Source organism: Dipodomys ordii, unplaced genomic scaffold, assembly GCF_000151885.1.
Source record: "Dipodomys ordii isolate 6190 unplaced genomic scaffold, Dord_2.0 Scaffold190, whole genome shotgun sequence".
NCBI classification, from domain to species: Eukaryota; Metazoa; Chordata; class Mammalia; order Rodentia; family Heteromyidae; genus Dipodomys; species Dipodomys ordii.
In genome coordinates, this window is record NW_012267406.1 from 1,793,385 (window position 1) to 1,814,125 (window position 20,741).

At 39.3% G+C, this 20,741-nt stretch overlaps 1 pseudogene; it reads left to right on the forward strand.

Moving 5' to 3' along the window:
- The first annotated feature begins 1,643 nt into the window (after positions 1–1,643).
- Positions 1,644–20,741, forward strand: part of LOC105999453 — a 56,386-nt pseudogene continuing 37,288 nt past the window's right edge.

The window sequence follows — 20,741 nt, forward strand, 5'->3', positions numbered from 1 at the left end:
AAGGAACTATCTAGAAAACAATATCTTTACACAATTCTAATATAATGTTATGAATATGAAAATATGGCAATTCCCTATAGTCTCAAATACTTGGCAAGCTGAGGTAGAATGATCACCTAAGCCCAAGCATTTGAGGCTAGACTGGGCAATCTTATCTATTTAAATGAAGAAAAAAGAAAAAGAAAGAGGAAGGAAGGAAGGAAGGATGGATAAAAGAAAAAAGAATGTTACAGCTGAGACCTACATTTCTGAATGTCTTGTCCTGATTGGAGGAGAGAAATGATATCACATGAGTAGTCATGGTGGCATAGTAGGTCCCTTCCACCAATCTGTGGATGCCTGAATCCACAGATAGTACAGAACCTCATACACATTGTGTTTTACCTGTCCTTGTTCTGCCTATACACAGGATTACAAAGTTCACTTTATAAAAGGGGCATGGTAAGAGATCAATAACAATGACAAATGGTAATATAGGACAAGTATAACAATATCCTACAATGAAAGTTATTTGAAACTTATGAAGAAAAGAAGTTTGGTTGTCCAAGTGAACCAAAACTATGTCACTCTCCTCTTTAAATCATTCACAGACTCCCCTATGTTTAGTGCATGAAATTAAGTAGATCCTTGTAAAAATGTCATATCAAATCCATGTTTACAACTCCTCAGGTTCTGGGAGACATGTGGCAGCAGGCTTTCAGGAAGTCTGTGGGGGGGGGTTCTGTAAATATTTATAACTTTCCACAGATCATCTCCACTTGGATGTCCAGTCACGACATCAGAGCCATTCCACCCCTAACAATCACAGCATCTTCCAAAAAGTTGACTTCCTTTCCCTACACTTCTATTTTCTTTTACCTGAGTTAGAACCCTTACTATCATACTTGATTCTCCTATTGTATTTTCTCTTGATATCCTGACTCTCATCTAGCTGCATTTCTTCTCTCTTTCAAATAGTTCCTATAGTTTACTTTTCATCTATACTGCCTCGTATCTCTGTGACTTTGCATAAGTTTCTTAACCCCTCCAAACTTTCTAATGTGTAAAATAGTGTAAAATGTGCTCTCCCGGAAGAGACAATGAATTGACACATTACAAAACACTTAAAAACATTTCTGATACATGAGTATTGAATAATGCTAGATACAGACATTGGAAGTAAAATAATAACTGTATTAGTGCCATAATATTGTGATGATCTGCTAGAGGGTCTCCTTACTCAGCCCCTTCATTTTGAGCATGACTTTCCAACCATTCTTTGAAAACCATTCAGATCATATTTGCTACACACAGACACTATATAAGGGCTTCGTGCCATTTATTTAAGAAGCCTAAATTTTATGTCTCATTCCCTGCCCCCCCAAATATAACCTTACCTTTGTATCTTTATTAATTTATTGATTCACACAATAAACTTGGGCCCAACACTGGGGGGGGTCGGGGGGGTGGAGAGGGGAAGGGATGTTATGGGGAAACAAAGAAGGAGGCAACAATGCTTGATAAGAAATGTACTCACTCTTTGCCCATGTAATTGTAATGCCTCTGTATGGTATTTGCACAATAATAATAAAATTAAAAATCGAAAAAAAAGAAACAAAAAATTAAAAAATAAAGTTATATGGAAATTATGGTGTATTCAGAAAATGGCAAGTAAGTCGGGGACTAGGAAGCAGGATGTGGGGTGCAAAAGGTCAAAAGGTGTATCTGAAAAGGTAAGCAAAACTACACTAAGAAAGATCTTGTCTGTCTCCACCAGGCAATAGGATGATTCCTGACAGGTGTTAAACAGAAGAGTAGGCTACACAGTCAGTTTGCAGCAGGACAGCCCTTGGAGGAAGACACAACTGAAGGCAGGAACAGGCAGCTGTGGTAGGAATACAGGTGAGCTCTGGTGCAGTCCTGGCTCCAGGTGAAGCCAGGAGATGAGAAGTGCATGGATTTGAGATTTTACTTGATAAGAGCTCCAGCTCTGAGTGAAACAGTGGAAGATGTAGGAAGACTCTTTTTATTTTATTTTATTTGTGAACATACTGTACAGAGGGGTTACAATTACATGGGCAGGATGGATAGGTTTAGTCTCACTTGAGAAGGAGTCCACACCTCCCAAATACTCTTCTCTCTTGACTCACTTATCTAGGGTATTGCCCCAAACTTTCCCAAGTTCAAAGTCTCTCCATATCTACAAAGGCTGACATGCAGTTATTCCTCATGAGCTTTGTTTTCGTTTACTTCTATCACTCAAATTGTTGTGAGCGAGCCCTTAATTATGTATCACCAAGGTGGATATACTTGACATGTATATAAAAAACCATGTTGCCTACTTTATCACAAGCTCAAAAGCCAGGAGATCCAGCTTAGTATTTTCACAGTTCACCAGTTATGGCAAGCACGTCATCAGAAGGGCTAGGCTAGCTGGTCTCATCGTAAAAGGTCATGTTCACATATCCTTTGTGATTGTGACACTACTCATTTTATTCTACTCAAGAAAATTGGGCTGACACCTGCAATCCTAGCTACTCAGGATGCTGAGACCTGCAGATCATGGTTTGAAGTCAGGCTGAGCATAAAAGTCCATGAAGTGGAGGTGTGGCTCATGTGCTAGAGTGCCAGTCTTGAGTGGAAAAGCTAAGGGATAGCACACTCGGGCCCTGAGTCCAAACTCTAGTACTGGCACAACAAACAAACAAAAAATTAATAACAACAACAAAAAACACTGGGAAGTGGAGCTGTGGCTCAAAGTGGTAGAGAGCTACGTTTGAGCAGAAAAGCTCAGGGACAGTGCCCAGGCCCAGCATTCAAGCCCCACAATTGACAAAAGAAAAACAACAACAACAACAAAACCCACCGATGTGCTATAATGGCAGTATTGAAGGCTGTACACAGACATGAAGCTCTCTGAAGGTAAGGACTGGGGCCCTGATGTCCAACACAATGTATATGTTCTGAACAGGAAAATATTTGAGAAAGCAAAAAGTGGATGCTTAGTTATACCTGCGGCGGGGGAGCAGGTGCAACGAAACAGTTATATCTGCTCCATGGCAAAAGATTCTCTACTGAGTCACAAGCTTCATTAAAAATGCAAATGTACACAAATATTTTAACTGAAATATAGGATTTTCAGTGAGGAAGTCAAATTCCTTAGAAAAATGAACTCACAGTCCAACAAAGGTATGGCAGGAAACTGGTCCTTATACCTGGTGGGGGAGAATCAAGAGAAGGAAGGACTGACAAATGAAGAGAGCAAGTGAGGAGAATGCAATCATAATACTCAATATACATTCTATGAAAGTAAAAAAAAATGGAGAGATTGGGTCGGGAAGGATGAGGGAGAAAGATGAAAGGGGTGACGTCAAGACGCATTATATTCATGAACTGATGCGTACCACTTTGTACAGCTACTTAGAGGTCATAAAACTATAATTAAAATGTTTTTGACCTCTAAACATGTAGAACAAATGTGAAATTGCTGGGGAATCTAATGTTATAGCCAACAGACTTTATTTTCTGTGAAATATTTCCCTTGCTGTTTGTAAAACAGTGGTGAGGATGGAGTTAAGATGGCCAGGTGTCTATGAGGGATAATCAAAAATTTTATGTGTTGGAGAGGTGGAGAATGAAAAAACAGATTTCTTTTGTGCAAAAGAAGGAGAAGAATCTAAAGTGAAAAAACAAAGGAAAAGAGATTCAGGATCTTTTCTGAGATTTTCAGGTTTTAAGTTTCAGCAATGAATTTGTGCTTGGTTGGTGTATGTTTAGCAGTGTTATAGAAAGACCATCCCCTGGGGTCATTCTGCCTATTCCCTTTACCAGTGGGTGTAGTTTATAACCCATTTGAGACACCGGCAGATTGAGTAAGGATGCATCTAAAAAGATGACTAAGAGGAAAAGTCTAATGCCAGCTCCACAGAGAGATGGTGGGCAGATTGTTCCAAAAGTCCCAATTAGGAAATCTGTAGAGAAAAAATGTAGGTTGATGGCTTCCTGGAATGCAGGTCACGCAGGCCAAATGCTCCCAGGGAACGTGACAGGCTCTTCTCCAGCTCCTGTCTGACCACCTCAAAGGACAATGAGCTCACTTTTTGAGAAGTAGAGGGCAGGGAGTTAAAACCATGCAGCTTAACCATTTATTGAGGTTTTCCAGGCTAAAATATTTTAGAAGGATTATTTTAAGGGCTGTCATTTAATAATGAATTCTTAATATTTATAATCGAAAGACTTGTAGGAAACACAAGCAGTGGTAAGATGCTGATGCTTTTGACCTTGAAGAATGTTAGAGAGACAGTTGAGTGCACTCAATAGTAATTAACAAGACTTAAATTTAGGATGATAAATAGTCCGCAAATTATTCCGGTGTTTCTATTTGTCAGTGCCCTATTTGCTAGTTAGTACCTAGTACATGCATGCTCAGCTCATTCACAGCCAGTCCAGAGGTATGGTTGTTATTTACATATTTTACACAGGAGGAAACTGAAGCCCACAGGGCTAGGTGATTTGCCTAAAGTTTCTTGGGAATGAGATTGAATTGCAAAGCAGCTTTCTGAAATCCAGACTTGGAGGAAAACAGGAAGGGAATCTCTGTGTAGCATTTACTATATACTCAAGAGTTTAGTAACTACTAGACAAGCTGAAGTGAGGAGGTTCCACCATCCAGGCTGTCACCACCGTAATACATTATTTCTTCACAGCTGTCTCCTCCACAGTATATAGTAGTTAAGAATAAGAGCAATAGTGAGGGACTCTCAAAAAAGTTGGAGATAGAACAAATAATTGGGTTCACCAGCCATGTGCTGGTATGGATCATGTATTGGCATTAAGAAACTATGATTGGGTGGCAGAAGAAAACAGTCTATAACCACAGCAATCCAGAAATAATCCCAAAGAGATCAGGCAAAAATATAAGTTTAATGTGATAAGATAAAACTTGATCAATTTGAGAAAGCCTGTATAAATGAGTCAGGTTGCTCTTAAGAGATCTTAAGGTAGAGGGAAGAACTATTTTCTTGTGTTTGGCTTTATTTGAAATATTTTGTGGGCATTTTTTGTTGTTGTTGCTGATGCTGATTTGTGTTTTAGCTTTCTTGCAGTGCTGGGAATTCAAGTAGGACCTTATGGCATGTTGAGCATGTGCTCTACCTCTGAGAGTTATTTCCAGCCCACTTGAAATCTCAGGTATTATTCTAGGCATATAAGAAGGGTTTGAGAAGAGACTCGTGAGACTCAACAGAATCTGAAGGAGGTAGTGGCCACTGGAATAATCATTCCAGGCCTTATTTCATATAAATAGTACAAACAAGCCCATTACTGAGTAGTAGTGCTCATTCAAACATTTTAACAATCCAAAGACAGCATCTTTTGGACTGACATATGTGGTGATATGATTGGCAGAAAGATACCCATTCTAGAGATGGATACAACAAGACAGCAAAGCCTAATGGCACAAATCATTCATCTTTTCAAACCAAGTAATCAGCTGGAATATGGCTCTTCTGGTACCTCTATTACTAGAAACCATGTCTACAATCTGCTGGTTATATTGTCAATTTAAATTAATAAATTAACATTCTAATGTCTAGACATCCATCCATGTGACTCTGCAAACCTGAGAATGAGTCCTTGTGCTCCTGTGAATTTTTCAGAACTCACTATCTTGGAAGTGTCTGCCATGCTGTCCTGAGAAATGAGAATAGTTTCCAGTACAAATCACAATAGTGTTTCTACCAAGAAACTATGGGTCATTGCCTTTAGTTGCTCTGAATGATGAAGTAACTATACATGATTATGATAAAGAGAGAATACTATGCATTCTTTCACTGATTTATAGGTAGGGGAGGTCCACACAGCCATAAATCCAAGCTATGGCCAGTCCATAGCTTCTATCTATGGACTTGGTACCTTGACAACCAAACTTAAGAAGTGATAGCCAACACCACACATCCTAATACATCCATGATGTCACTCATGGGCACCAAGAACTCAGAGTAATTTATAGCACTCAAGAAAACCGTATGTTGTTGTGTTGGTATAAATATAATGTTATGCCCAGAAGAAATTAAAATCTATAGCAGTTCATATTTCTTCCAAATGAGTTGTAATTTTCCAAAATTGTGACCAATTTTGTCCTAGCAGAGTTTCTGGCACTTGATCGGTTTGGCAGGACCACTGTGCAGTACTTGCTGCTTTGCTGTTAGAAGATTACCCTACATGTTTCAAAAGAATGTTTCTGAGAGTAGCAACTTCTATGCATACGAATGTGTTTTGTTTTCAACACAAAACCTTTTCTGTTCTTTTTTTTTTTTTTTTGGACTTCCAAGGCACAGACACAGACACATGCTACCTCAGTGGCAGGTTTTTTTTAATATATAAAGATACATATGGAAGTGCAATTTTACAGCCAGGCATCAGGAGGTGAAAGGTCAGTCCTGGCTTTTCAAGGTGCTGCAAAAGCTATATCAGAATTTGGCATCCATTGCTCCCTATTCAATTATAACGAGACACCTGTTGGGGCTCCGGCTTCTATTTCAGGGCATGAGCCATGCTGCAGTTTCTCTGCCACTTCCCACTGCTTCCTTTGCCATCCTTCTTCATTCTGTATCATAGCTGTATCTACTCCTGGATGCTCCTTCTACCTGGCTCCTGTATCCATTGTGCTATCTCTAGAGATTTAATTACCGCAGGCTGACACTCTTTGGTGCAATCTGTGTTGGCAGGATTCTCAGCTGAACAACCTCACAGCCTGCTGGCCCTCGCCTCAAGCCTTCATCTCCTATCTTCGAGCCCTTGGTTCCCGATCCTATTTGCTTGTGGTCAGGATAACAGGGTCACACGATGCAAAACCTGAAACTTCTGGACATGAAAGTACTGCTGGCAGCTTGATGGCTGGTGGGAGGTAGGTGAGGAAGGTATTTCTAATTTAAAGTCTATTCATTATAGTCACCAAAGCATCAGTATTATTCAGGACCAAAGCCTGACCATCTCCAGTTCTATTCTAGAAGGTAATATGCAGCTGAGTACGTGCACATTGAGGCATTATTATTGAGAAACTGTGTCCTTAATTATAGGCTGCCTTACTGATGATTTATCACACCATATGTTCCAAAGCCAGAACTAAAGCTGTTGGTTTCCACTTCATTCAGATGTGGCTCACACTGAATGTTTCCCATAGGACCTGCTGCCCAACGTGTAGGTGGTGATGGCTCCTTCAAAACCTTTGCATCATAGAAAGGGTTTTATTTGCCTCTATAATTACCTATCTTGAGCCTGCAAAGGCACTGAAAGGCAAAGGAAAAAATTATTATTCAGCTGTGAAGTCCATATGCGATGATTTTCTTGTATGAGTTCCAGCAAAAGTAGTAAGAAGGACAGTAAAAAATAAAATAAAATAAATTACAGTAGCCTTTTCATTTCCTATTTAGAATATGTAGGTTCCTTGTGCAACGTGATTCCTGATGGAAAATTTTTGATCGCTTTCCAGGAATATCTGTTAGGAGACCAAGTTGTTGTCTTGGGGAATGACCAGGCTCCTTTAAACTTTCTCATTCAAGGCTGGGAAGGTAGCTCAGTGGTAGAGCGCTTGCCTTGCATGCCTGAGGCCCTGGGTTCGATTCCCCAGCACCACATAAGCAAAAAGAAAAAAGCCAGAAGTGGCACTATGGCTCAAGTGGTAGAGCGCTAGCCTTGAGCTGAAGAGCTGAGGGACAGTGCCCAGGCCCAGAGTTCAGGCCCCAGGACCGGACCAAAAAAAACAAAAAAACTTTCTCATTCAAGGCTTGCCCTTGGTGTCATGGAGCCTCATGACACTGGGCTGTGTAAATGAGGCATGAGATAAATTTCACTGAATGAAGTTGCTCAGTAAGAATCTGCAGGATTGGTCACAGAGTGGAACTGTCCCAATATAAGAATTATCGTCTTGTCTAGTGTGTGCTCATTGGACTCAAAGCACTAGTAAACACAAGGCTTCTAAGAAGACCTTAGTTCCTGCTTTTGGCTGAAGTTGCGGTTGTTACTGTACATGACATTTCAAGGGTGAGCTTCAGAAAAGATCAACCTTGTTGGGAGTGGGGGCGGGGGGTAAGCCAGTTCTTGGAGCTCAGAGAAGGGTATTATTATCATGGTTGTTGGGAAACATAATGAAGTTGCTTGGGTTCTAGGTCTCAAAGTTCATGCCTTCCTAGAATGTTGGCAAGTGTGTTCAATATCTTCTGTTCTCCCATGCTCCTCTTTGGCTCCAGAAAAAAAAAATCTCTCATAGTACATTATAAGTACATTAAAAAGAACAGCAACAAAGATAAAACCTCTTGTGTCCCTATCTTGGGGTTCATTTTGCTTAGCATCAGGTTATATGGTCAATTGTACATAGCTTTTGACCTCTTCTGCTTGACCAAGACATCTACTAATTATTGCAGTTAAGGGAAACCATGGGACCTATGTTTCTTTGGGCCTGGCTTACTTCACTTAATATAAGTTTTTCCCAAGTCTTTCCATTTCCTAACAAATAGGGCAATGACATTCTTTCTGATGGAGCATAAAATTCATTGTTTATATATACTACATTTTCTTGATCCATTCATCTACCGAGGGGCATCTGGGTTAGTGCTATATCTTAGCTATGGTGAATAATGCTGTGATAAACATAGTTGTGCTGGTAGCCTTAGTATGGCTTTGTTTGTGATCATTTGGGTAAATGTCCAAAAGTGGGATTGTTGGGTCATAGGTGAGCTCTATGTGGAGTCTTTTGAGGAACCTCCATACTGCTTTCCAAAGTGGTTGAACAAGTTTACATTCCCAACAATGCAGTAGGGTTCCCTTATGGCCACATCCTCTCCAGCATCTGTTGATATTAGATTTCTTGATTATAGCCATTCTAACTGGGTTAAGGTGGAATCTCAATGTTGTTTTGATTTGCATTTCTTTTATGGCCAGAGAAGTTGAGCATTTTCCCCATGGTACAACCCCTGTTGTCACTGTACTTGATTCTGGTGTCCTGCATTTACTTTGGAGAGGGGAAGGGAAATAATAAAATGCTGAAATAATGATACAAGATGACCCCTTGTAACAATGAGATGTGCAAGACACTATGTTGAAAATGAACTTTACAACTTTCGGGGGGGGGCGGTGGTGGAGGGAGGAGAGGGAGGAGGTGAGAAGGTGGGAAGGAAAGGGATGGTAGGGGAAAAATAAAGGAGGTTGTAACAATGCTCCATAGGAAATAGACTCATTACTTTGCTCATGTAACTGTAACCCCTCCTTACACTATCTTTACAATAAAAAATATATATATATTAAAAAATCTTTCTTTGTTCCATTGGACCTATGGGAGCTAATGCTTTTCAGCTGCTATTAGCTGTGGCCTGTACTCTTTATATACCACCCAGAAGGTGCCATTTGCTTTATTCTAGTGAAATATCTACTAGGCAGACACCTTCCTAGTAAGATGATTGCGTTTACAAATTAGATGCTCCACTTTGCTCTGTTGAGATTTCTCCATGTGGTAGCTGCCTCTCCTCAAATGCATTTGGAGAAACCTAAGCCCTACTGCGATGATCAGTCTGGTGGTAGAAGGTGCTGAAGCCATTTTGCGAGGGGTGATTAGGTCCTGAGGTTGGAAACTTCATGAGTATAATCTCCCTTAGCAGACGGTGCCAATGGTTCATGCCTGTAATCCTAACTACTCAGGAGGCTGAGATTGAAGGATCACAGTTCAAAGCCAGCCTGAGTAAGAAAGTTTGAGACTCTTATCTCCAAACAAACAAACAAACTAAAACAGAAAACTGGAAGTGGAGCTGTGGCTCAAGTGGTAGAATGCTAGCCTTGAGCAAAAGAGCTCAGGAATAGTGCTCAGGCCCTGAGTTCAAGCTCCATGACCGACAAAAAAAAAATCTCTTGGTACTTTTCCACTTTTTATTTTTAAGCAAGAAAGTGAGATCTATAAACAAGCAAGTGAGTTATCACCAGATGCCAAAACCGGTTTGATGACGAACTTCTCAGCCTCCAGACTATAATAGAATAAATGTTATTTTAAGCCACAAAATCACCAGTATTTTGCTATAACAGCCACAGGAAATTAATATCAGAATCTGATAACTTCTTCAAGGAAAATGTTGAGAGGTGACACTTAAACTAAGCTAAGCTGTTCAATGAAGTTCTTTAAAATACATCACCAATTATTCTTAATTAATCTTGCTTAAATTCTTAGATAGAAGTTGTGTGTGTATGTGTGCACAAGTGAGCCCGTGCATGTGTGTGTGTGTTCCACATGCATGTATATGCATTTTATGTGTATGTCTTCTGAAAGGTATAAATACTTTCTTCTAAATTCTGTTCAAACTTTCTTTTTATTCCTGTTGTTCATTCTTGGTCCTTTGGATCAGACACACACACACACACACACACACACACATATCTTATGCATCTCCTACTTTTGGACCTCTGGTCACTTCCCTTCTGCAGCCTTGTCCCCTGTCTCTCTGTTCTGAACCTTTCCTGCCCTCCAAGTCATTACCAATGCCCACTCCTGGTGAACTCTGATTCCATCTGAAGTTATTTTTCTGTTCAATGAATGTCTGAAGTGCTTCATGGTTCCTCTTTCCTGACCCCTATTCTATCCAACCTTTCCTTGTAGTTTTATGTCATAGTTAAATGCACACTGTCTGAAAACAGATCTCCTGAATTTGAATTCTCATGTGACTATTTACTAGATAGGTGACCTTGGGAAAGTTATATACATTTTCTTCACTTGAATTCCTTCATCTAAAAGAGAGGAGCAGATAGTAAGAGTGGTAATAACCATTCTACTGGTTGCAAGAGCTAAAGGCTGGTTCATCCTAAACAGCTATCCTTACCTCCATCCTATGTCAGGTGTCAGATCTGCCACAAAGACCATTGTCTCATTTCCCCTGTATTCATGTTCCTCACAGTTGCCAAGAAGACTAGCCTATGATTATTTATATACTTACACTTTGTTTAAAACTTGACCTAAATAATCTTGAGTGGCTTGTTATAATGATTAAAGCAAGGTCCAACAAAGAGACAAAAAAAACCAAGATCAAAAGGATAGGCAAAACCAATGCCTGAGGTCTGCAGGTATAGCTCACAGTGGAAGAGCATCTGTTTAGTGAGCACAAGGCTCTGAGTTCATAGTCCAGTATGGCCTAACAAACAAAAAACTTGCTTTATTTTGTCTTTCTATTCATTTGTACCATAAAAAACAATGCCTGGAACTTGTAAAATGTTTAAGGAAGGCCAGGTATTGCTTTCCTAAGTATGATTTTATTTTTACACTGTAAGTTCCTCAACAAGAAAGACCTGTATCTTATTCATATTGGTCTTTTTAAAATAGTTCCCTAGCTCAAGGTACTGTCTTGGTCAGATGCTTGATAAATTCTTGTTTCAAGCAAATATGAAGATTCTATGTCCTTCAAGACAACAGATGTCAGAGCCCATGATGCATCATTATTAAGGGGGGAAAGAACACTTTTTACATCTCAATTCACTGTAATCCTCTTCAGCTTCACTGATGATACTGCCAGATCACCAATGACTTTTCTTTGTTGTTGTTGGTCTTGGGGCTTGAACTCTGAGCCTGGGCTCAGCTCTTCAGCTCAAGGCTAGTGCTCTACCACTTGAGCCATAGCACCACTTCCAGTTTTCTGGTGGTTTATTGGAGATAAGAATCTGACAGACTTTCCTGCCTGGGTTGGCTTTGAACTGTGATCCTCAGATCTCAGCCTCCTGAGTAGCTAGGATTACAGATGTGAGCCACCCATGCCTGGCTTCACCAATGACTTCTTAAAGGTGGTAGTCAAACAATGATTTAGATCTACCTTACTGCTGCCCACTTTTCTACAATGTTTTCTTTCTGTTTACATCATTTATATCACACTATAGTGATTCTCCTTGTATCTCACTTACTTTCCTTTTCTGGTCCCTTGGGAGGGGTTCTTTTTCTCTCTGGCTCTAATATATTTCCTCAAGGATTTACTTGAGATATTTGCTGTTTCTTTCTGAGAATCATTGTCATTTTTATGATTTTTGTTACTCACCATATGCCATATGCTGATGACTTCCATATTTATATTTACAATCTAGACAGCTCACATGAATTTCAGACTCAAATAGCCAGCTGAGTGCTAGACAGCTCATCCTTCATAAACATTTCCAATTCCATAGCATATAACAAAGTACCATGCATCTTCTTCCCCCACGAAAAGCTTCCCTTTTGGGCTATTTCTATTGTTGGAGTCACAAACATTTAGGCACTGGGAATTGGTCATGAACTTAATCTTCTCTCACTAAAATCCAATATACAATTGATCAGTACATACTGATCAATTACTGTTGATCAAGTACTTTTAGGTTCATCCTCAGCTCTCCTTACTACCATTGTCTTATCTTTCCTAGTTTTGTACAAACATTTTCTAAAAGTTCATTTTCCTAGGATCCTTTTCCATCATCGCTGTGAGAATGATTACCTATGATCATTTATTTGCTTACACCTTGTGTAAAATCTTCTCCAAAGCCATTGCCTACAGTTATAAGGCTAATCAACATGCATTCATTGTTTTGGCTTGGTCCTAGCCAAATTTCAGCCTCATTCTTTGTGCTCCCTGCCTCATGTTAGAGTTCAACACCCAGGGTAGCCTCTTCACCTTCCCATGTAACGTACCACTTCCCATCTCTCTGTCTTAATGTATACTGTCCTTATTTAACTCTTCCTACAAAAACCAGTACAACTAACATCTCATAGTAGAGCTTAGCAGAGTTGGAGGTAACTAAAAAACAAAAAGAATGTTCCAGATGCTGGGAGCAATATGCAAAGCTAAGAGGACCTAAGGAGGAGGACTCATCCATCCTCAGCAATGGTCACATGCATTACTTTCCTATCATGCCATAACAAGTTTGTACCAATGAGGGGCTTAAGTCTCACAACTGCATATTCCTAATCCCAAAATCTGAAATACAAAATGCTCCAAAACCTGATATTTTTTTGAGCACCAACATGATGCCATAAGCTGGAAATTCTATACCATGAAACATGGTTTCATGGCCAAAGTTATTAAAAATGTTTTAAAAAATTCCCCTCAAACTGTATTATAAGAGTATATGAAATACAAGTTTTGTGTTTAGACTTGGGTCTCACCTTCAAAAATCTATCTATTTGCCAGGCGCCAGTGACTCATGCCTAGCTACTCAGGAGGCTGAGATCTGAGGATCGTGCTTCAAAGCCAGCCTAAGCAGGAAAGTCCTGACACTCTTATCTCCAATAAACTACTAGAAAACCGGAAATGGCTCTGTGGCTCAAGTGGTAGAGCACTCACTTTGAGCTGAAGAGCTGAGGGACAACGCCCAAGCCCAGAGTTCAAGCCCCACGACCAACAACAACAAAAAAAAATCGATTTATCTATCATCTACCTATCTATATGGTTTCAAGCATTTTATATGAGGGCTACTCATCCATTATCTTACATATCTGGAGATCTGAAGTACTACTCAGATCAAGTCAGGTTACATTGGGCAAAAATCTGAGGGAAAGTGCTTTCTTATTCATTTAGGTTGTTGGCAGAATTCTATTCATAGGGCTGCAGGACCATGGTCCTAATTAGCTATCGATTGAAGTCTTTCACAAATTCTAGAGGACACTCACACTGCTCAGCTTTCAAGACCATTAGGTAATTAGCTAATCAGCTCTCTGTCTCTGTCTATCTGCCTGCCTGCCTGCCTGCCTGTCTGTCTGTCTGTCTGTCTGTCTCTCCATACATACATATATCTATATCTATCCTCATCTCTCTTCCTCCTTTTTCTATCCCCTTGTTCTCTAACCTTCCTTTTTGATTTCCTTGAGCACGTGGGATGAGTTTACATATCATCCTGGATAGTACATACAGCTCTCTCTTTCTCCACATCCTGAACCTTAATCATTTTTTAAGCCCCTTAATCGTCTTTTGAATTCATTCAAAGTCATAGATTCAGGGGTTTAAGCAGGCAATTCTTGTTCAGATCACATTAGGTTGGGACTGATGGGCAGCCAATGCCTGAGATGAGTGGATTTGTACTCTTCATCCACATAATTGAAACATCATTGTTTTTCTTGTATTAATTTGGTTCCTTATACCTCTGAGGGGTTACAATTACATGGGCAATTTAATGAGTACATTTCTTACCAAACATTGTTGACTCTTCCTTTGTTTCCCCTTCCCATCCCTTCCCTTCCTCCCCGCCCCTCCCCTGCCCCCAGGCCAAAGTTGTAAAGTTCGTTTTTCAACAAAATGACTTGTGTATCTCATTGTTGCAATGGGTCCACCTTTATCCCTATTTAAAAGATTTGTTTTTTCCCTTCCCCTCCACAAATTATACAAACATCAAATACAGTGAAAGCAGGGGTTATACCGTGGGGGAGGGGCATACAAAGCAGCAAAGAAATCATCTTATAACTATGTTAGAAACAATAGTAATAAAGCAAAAACATTTGAGTCCTTATCTTGGGGTTCATTTCACCTAACAACAACTTATCTGACCTTTTCTGCTTTTCAACTCAAGGCATACAGGAAAGAACTGGCCTTCTTTGGTTCATTTAGAGAGTAATTTCAGAAAATATAGATGTGCAAAAACCTTTCAACATTTGTCATCTTGTGCAAGGAAGCCTTCACAGGCATCTTACTTATGGAAGGGACCAGGGAAGCCATGGAGAGATTTACTAGAAATCCATAGGAATTCCACTGTTTAAAATTTTTAAGCAATTAACTGAAGAGTTAATAGGTTAAATGAAATTCTGAGAAAAGAACCCTGTAGCATAATAAAGAGACACAGAAAAAAAAAAGAAGGGAGGTTTTCCCTCCTTAGTAGATAAATCTAGACAAAAGATGTATTGTATGTTAATAAAAATGTTTATTTTTAGATCACTACCCAATAAAAGTTTATAATTCTTTCCTGTAAAATTATTAAGGCAAGAACAATTGTGTTTGTTACTTGTTACATTTATGAGTGCTTATGAATTATTCATCAAAATAATATTTATTTACTGAATGGTTTCCTTCTTTTAGAAAGTCATTATGATTCCTTAAATACAGTGCTTTTTAAGGTGTTTTAGAAGTAATATACTTTAATTTTCTGCCCTCTAGTGACAAAAATAATGTACTCACATTCTGATATTGAACAAATGCTGTATACTTTCATATCATACATAATATTAGAGAAATTAGGGGTATGAAATATGAGAAGGCCTGACTTTCATCAATGCTCTAAGCTTTAGCAGAATGAGCCATTTTAATTTTCTTTGAGCACTTATTGCATGCTTCCTGAAGCCTATGTCAGGACCCTGCACCTTACCAACAGCCTGGTCAGGTAGGTGCTAACAGAAGGAACTAGCCTCTACACAGAGTCAGCTTTACAATCCACATTTGGTACAGAATGATGACTACAGCTAACACACATAGATTTTATTGAAAATTGTTGAGTAGATCTTAAATGTTCCAAAAAATGATATGTGAAATGATGGAGATGGTTATGAGGCTGATAAAACCATTTATACATATGTCATTTATACATATGTATATATATATTATATGTAAATATTATATATCACCATCATATTGTAATCTTTAACTACGTATAGTTTGTCTTTGTCTAGTTTTAAGGACAGAGACAGAAGGAGATAAGACAATGTCATTTTCAGCTGAAGGATCATGTGGAATAAAGGCCCTCTTTCAAAAGGAGCGGAGCTTCATTATAGCACGCTCAGGATGCCCAGATAGAATGGGCTGAAGAGCTTTCAAGGAAAGATATAGGAGAGAGTTAAGCCATGGACAGCTTTTTTTCTTTTTCTTTTTTTTTTCTTTTTTGTCGGTCCTGGGAGCTGAACTCTGGCTCTGGGCACTAGCCCTCAGCTCTTCAGCTCAAGGCCAGTGCTCTACCACTTGAGCCACAGTGAAATTTCCAGCTTTTTTCTTCTTATGTAGTGCTGAGGAATCGAACTTGGGTCCTCATGCATGCGAGACAAACACTCTACCACTGAGCCAACTTCCCAACTCTTATGAACAGCTTTGTAAAAGCCGATTTGAAATTGACATTGCAGCCAAAATAATAGTGGACTGGACTGCGATGGAAGAAATCAAAGTATTTGTGGATTTGAAGCACTTTTTGTTAGGAAGGGGCCCTAGGAGTGGGCCATAGGGACTCATAGGGGAAGAGTCCTAGCAAGAGACTGGCTGCCATATTTGCCTTCTTTTTTCCTGTACAATAATGTCAATCCCGAGTGCTATGGTCTGAATGTTTATATCATTCCAAACTTCACATGTTGAAATTCTTGTCACCAAGTTGGCAGATAATAGGTCACAGAGGTGATAAGATGATGCCCCATTAAAAAGTGGGCAAATATCTGACTAGACGTTTTTCCAAAGATGATATGAAGACAGCTATCAGGTATACAAAAAGATGTTCAACATTGTTAATCATCAGGGAACTGCACATCAGAACCACAATGAGTTATCACCTCATGGCTTTTATCCAAAAGTCAAGAGATAAGAACCATAAGTACTGCTGGGCAAGGATGGCTCATACCTGTAATTCTAGCTACTCAGTAAGCTGAGATCTGAGGATCGTGGTTCAAAGCCAGTCTGGAAAGAAAGGTCCATATTTAATTAACTAGCAAAAAACTGGGCTGGAGATACTATTCAAGTAGTAGAGCACCAAGCTGAGCTAGGAAGCCATACAAACTTGAGGTCTTGAGTTAAAGAAATGTAGTACTAAACCAAGACAAAAGATGCCAATGAAAGCTTGGAGAGAAGTGATGCACCTTGCTGTGTAGCCGTTTAATTTCAAATAATTAAAAATGGAACTTTTGAATGACCCAGCAATCATTCTATTATAGGGTATGTATCCAAAGGTAAAGGACACAGTATGCTGAGAGACTTTTTTTTTGTCGGTCATGGGGCTTGAACTCTGGCCTGTGCACTGTCCCTCAGCTCTTCAACTCAAGGCGAGCACTCTACCACTTGAGCCACTTCTGGTTTTCTGGTGGTATACTGGAGATAAGAGTCTCAAAGACTTTCCTACCCGGGCTGGCTTTGAACTGCGATCCTCAGATCTCAGCCTCCTAAGTAGCTAGGATTACAGGCATGAGCCACTGGCACCCGGCTTCTCAAAGACATTTTTATTCCCATATTAAGTGCAGCACCTCTCACAGTAGCCAAGACATGAAATCAGTTAAAGGCCCACTCATAGACAAGGGAGTACAATATCATGGAAGAAACGATTCAAGCTCAAAAAAGGACATTTGTGACAACGTGAATGAAACTAGAGGACATTATGTTAAATTCATTAAGTTAGAAACAAAAAGAAAGACTTTCAGATCTCATTTATATGGGCAATCTTATTTTTTTAAAAAAGGAATAAATAGAAAATGAAAATAGGACCCCCAAAATAGAGGAAAGAAAGAAGGAAAGTAGAAAGGAAGGGAGGAAGGAGGGAGGGAGGGAGGTATGGGAGGAAGAGAGGAAGGAAGGGAGGGAGGGAAAGAAGGAGGAGGGGAAGGAAAGGGAAGGGAAGAAAGAAAGAAACTCAAAAGAAAAGGGCTGTTTATGAGGAACTTGGTGCTCCCTAGGCACTGAATCTGCTTGTACCTTGGTCTTGGATTTCCAAATCTCCAGAACTGTGAGAACTCAACTTTTGTTTTGGTAAATCACCTAGTTTACAATATTTTGTTTTCGCAGCCCAGAGGGCTAAGGTGTTAGGAAAGGGAGGCAATCTTCTCTGTGTTCCTCTTTCTCCTACTCTGCCAAACTGGCCCTTTTGTCTTTAGTCCTTGAATTTAGGCTCTGCTGTTAGAACTATGGGTTCGACATGTCACAACCTGGCTTTACTGTCTTGAGTAATCCAAGAACTCATCCACCATTTATTTCTTCAAGAGGAAATCTTCTGCTTAACCTACTTTCAAATTCATTATTGGAATGCTGTCAGATTTTAAATTGGGAAGTGCCTGTAGCTATTTACTAGCATTTCTGTATGGTAATGTATATAATCCCATTTAAAATGCATTTGAAGAAATCATTCAGCAAAATTTGGAATTTGTGTGTAATAAAGAAAGATAGGATTTTTATCCATGTTGAAGACTACAGGGAAGACATATTGATGGGGCTGTTGTTTGGGGTTGATGGTTAAAGGGGACTAAATCAATGCAAAATAATTCTGTAAAGCCACTTATAATATTGAAATACTGATTGTATGTCTAGTGCAGCGAAGACTTTTCTTATGTAGCCACACGACTGAATTTGAGTCTGAACTTTCAGAAAATCTGCAATTATTTTTCTTTACAAACATAGCACACATCCAGCCCGTCCCATTGGCTCACATTCTGTATGTTTTGGCTCAGGCTTTCCAATAATGCATAACTGTGGCTGTCCAAATTATGCATAGAAAATTGATAAATTTTATGTTTTATCACATTTAAAGTTTGGGTTTCTGAGTGTTTTAGTAACAAAGAGATACACTACTAAAGATTATTTTTATTAACATATACCTTTTTTCTTTTTATTCTTTTTTTCATCTGATACTTGGGAATAAACTGTTAATTTTGATCCATACTTTCTTTTATTCTTACCCTTTCTCTTTCTTTCTTTCTTTCTTTCTTTCTTTCTTTCTTTCTTTCTTTCTTTCTTTCTTTCTCTCTCTTTCTTTCTTTCTTCCTTCTTTCCTTCCTCCCTTCCTTCCTCCTTTCCTTCCTCCTTTTCTTCTTTCTGTTTTTCTGTCTTTCTGTCTTTTGTGTGTTTGTGCGTCAGTTCTAGGGTTTTAGAGGTCTACCACTTGAGCCACATTTCCACTTCTGTCTAGTTGCTGGTTAATTGGAGATAATAATCTCATGGATTTATTTATCCAAAAAGCCTGGTTTCAAATATCAATCCTCAGATCTGACCTCCTGAGTATCAAGAATTACAGATATAAGCCACTGTGCCTAGCTCAGTCCATACATTCTTATAGGAATATTTTTGATGGGATTTCTGTTTTCTTGATCTATTTCATTTAGATATTGTATATTTTCATTCTTTTGAGAGAGTATATAGCCCTACATCTAAAACTCTCTGAGAAGTCAGAGTTATATGAACTAAAAGGTGTTTTAATATTAGGTTTCTTAAAAATGTACTCCCTATGCACAATGTCAAAATACTAGAGATCATTGCCTGGCTACAATGGTGACTGCAAAGAATTCTAACCTAAAGCATGTCCTTTGGAGCACACCAATCCTCCCACCAAGTGAGTCTCAGAAAGTGATTGTTTTCCATGACTGAGGATTACTTATACTTTCCTAGCTTCACTTCTGTGTTTTTGTCCATTGTTTTTGAGCTTTTCCCTGTCTATCATCAATACACGAGCTATTGCACCCTTCTATTATAGCACTTCATGGATTTTCATGTATACATATGTGTGTGTGTATATATATATATATATTGCTGTTCTCTCTAGCTACAACATAAACTCCTTAAATTTAGAAAGCACATTTTATTCATCCACACAGCATTAGGCTTCATTCTCAGTAAGTACTTAATTGATATCAGTGAACTTAAGAAAGAAATGATGAGCTATTCTCCATGGGCAGGGGGGGTGGTGGTTAATCTTTACTCATTGGTACTTATCAATTGCATTACAAATTAATGCATTCAGAGACAGTAATTAATATTAGGGTTGTAAGGGGTAAAAATGAATAGAATGTTAAACCCTTGAAGGAGAGGAGCAGTCACAATGATTGCATTTATGAAGAGATGTTGATATCCAGTGGCTTTTCAAGACGCTGCAGATGTACCCATCAGCTTTCAAAGAAAAGCACAAGGGCCTTATGGCTTGGCAGAGAGCGGATAGATTGGATGGAAGGAATATTCCAATGGGAAAAGTTAGAAAGTCATAAGAGATAGCTTGTCAGCCTTACAATTCTGTCTCACTTTGGTCTTGTTCTCTCTAAAGTCTTATTTGTTGTTTTGGTTTTGGGGTTTATTTTGCTTCTCTGTCAAGTTTTGTAATAGGGTATAGTTGATTGGAAATCCATAGAAGATGAAGGCAGCTGGTGTCTATACTTATGTGCTCAAATGAAGTGCCTGGAAGTGGGAGCACACCAGGACAGATGGTCAGACCCTTGAGCAGCCATGAAGATACTATCCTGGGGGCTGCCCCTTGATTTTCACGTTTCCCCTAGGAAGTTTGCATGTTTGTCATACTGCAGGAAAGATAGGAAAACATTGTCACTGAGGATGCTTGGAAAAGGTTGATGGCCGGGATATGATGACACCTGACAACCAACAGTGGGTGTTAAAGCAAGGTTGCTTCAAATGTAAGAAAGTCATACTCTGACACAGATATCCTTACGACATTTTATTGTAAATCTGTAGTCTTAAGGGCAGGTATGGTGAGTGCCGCCTGTGTGTTAAAGAACATAGGAAATGGCTGCCTGTTGACAGACTCAACAAACAAGCCCTGGTTCTGGGCTCCTTTCCGTGGAGTTTCTCATCAGTGGAATTCTACTACTGAGGACTGTGGAGATGGGAACAGTATTTCATTAAGTTCCACCTGGGGAATTGCCATGACTGGACAATTGAAGAAACGGTAAAGAGGCCTAGGGAACTCTGGGAACATCAGACAGAAGTCTTAAATTCCAATGCATTCACTGGTTGGTTATGGTGATTTAAAATCTACATGATGTCAGGGAACAATGAGAATCCTTGAGCCACCACTTGGCAATCCTGGGAGGTGTGTCTTCACTAGAT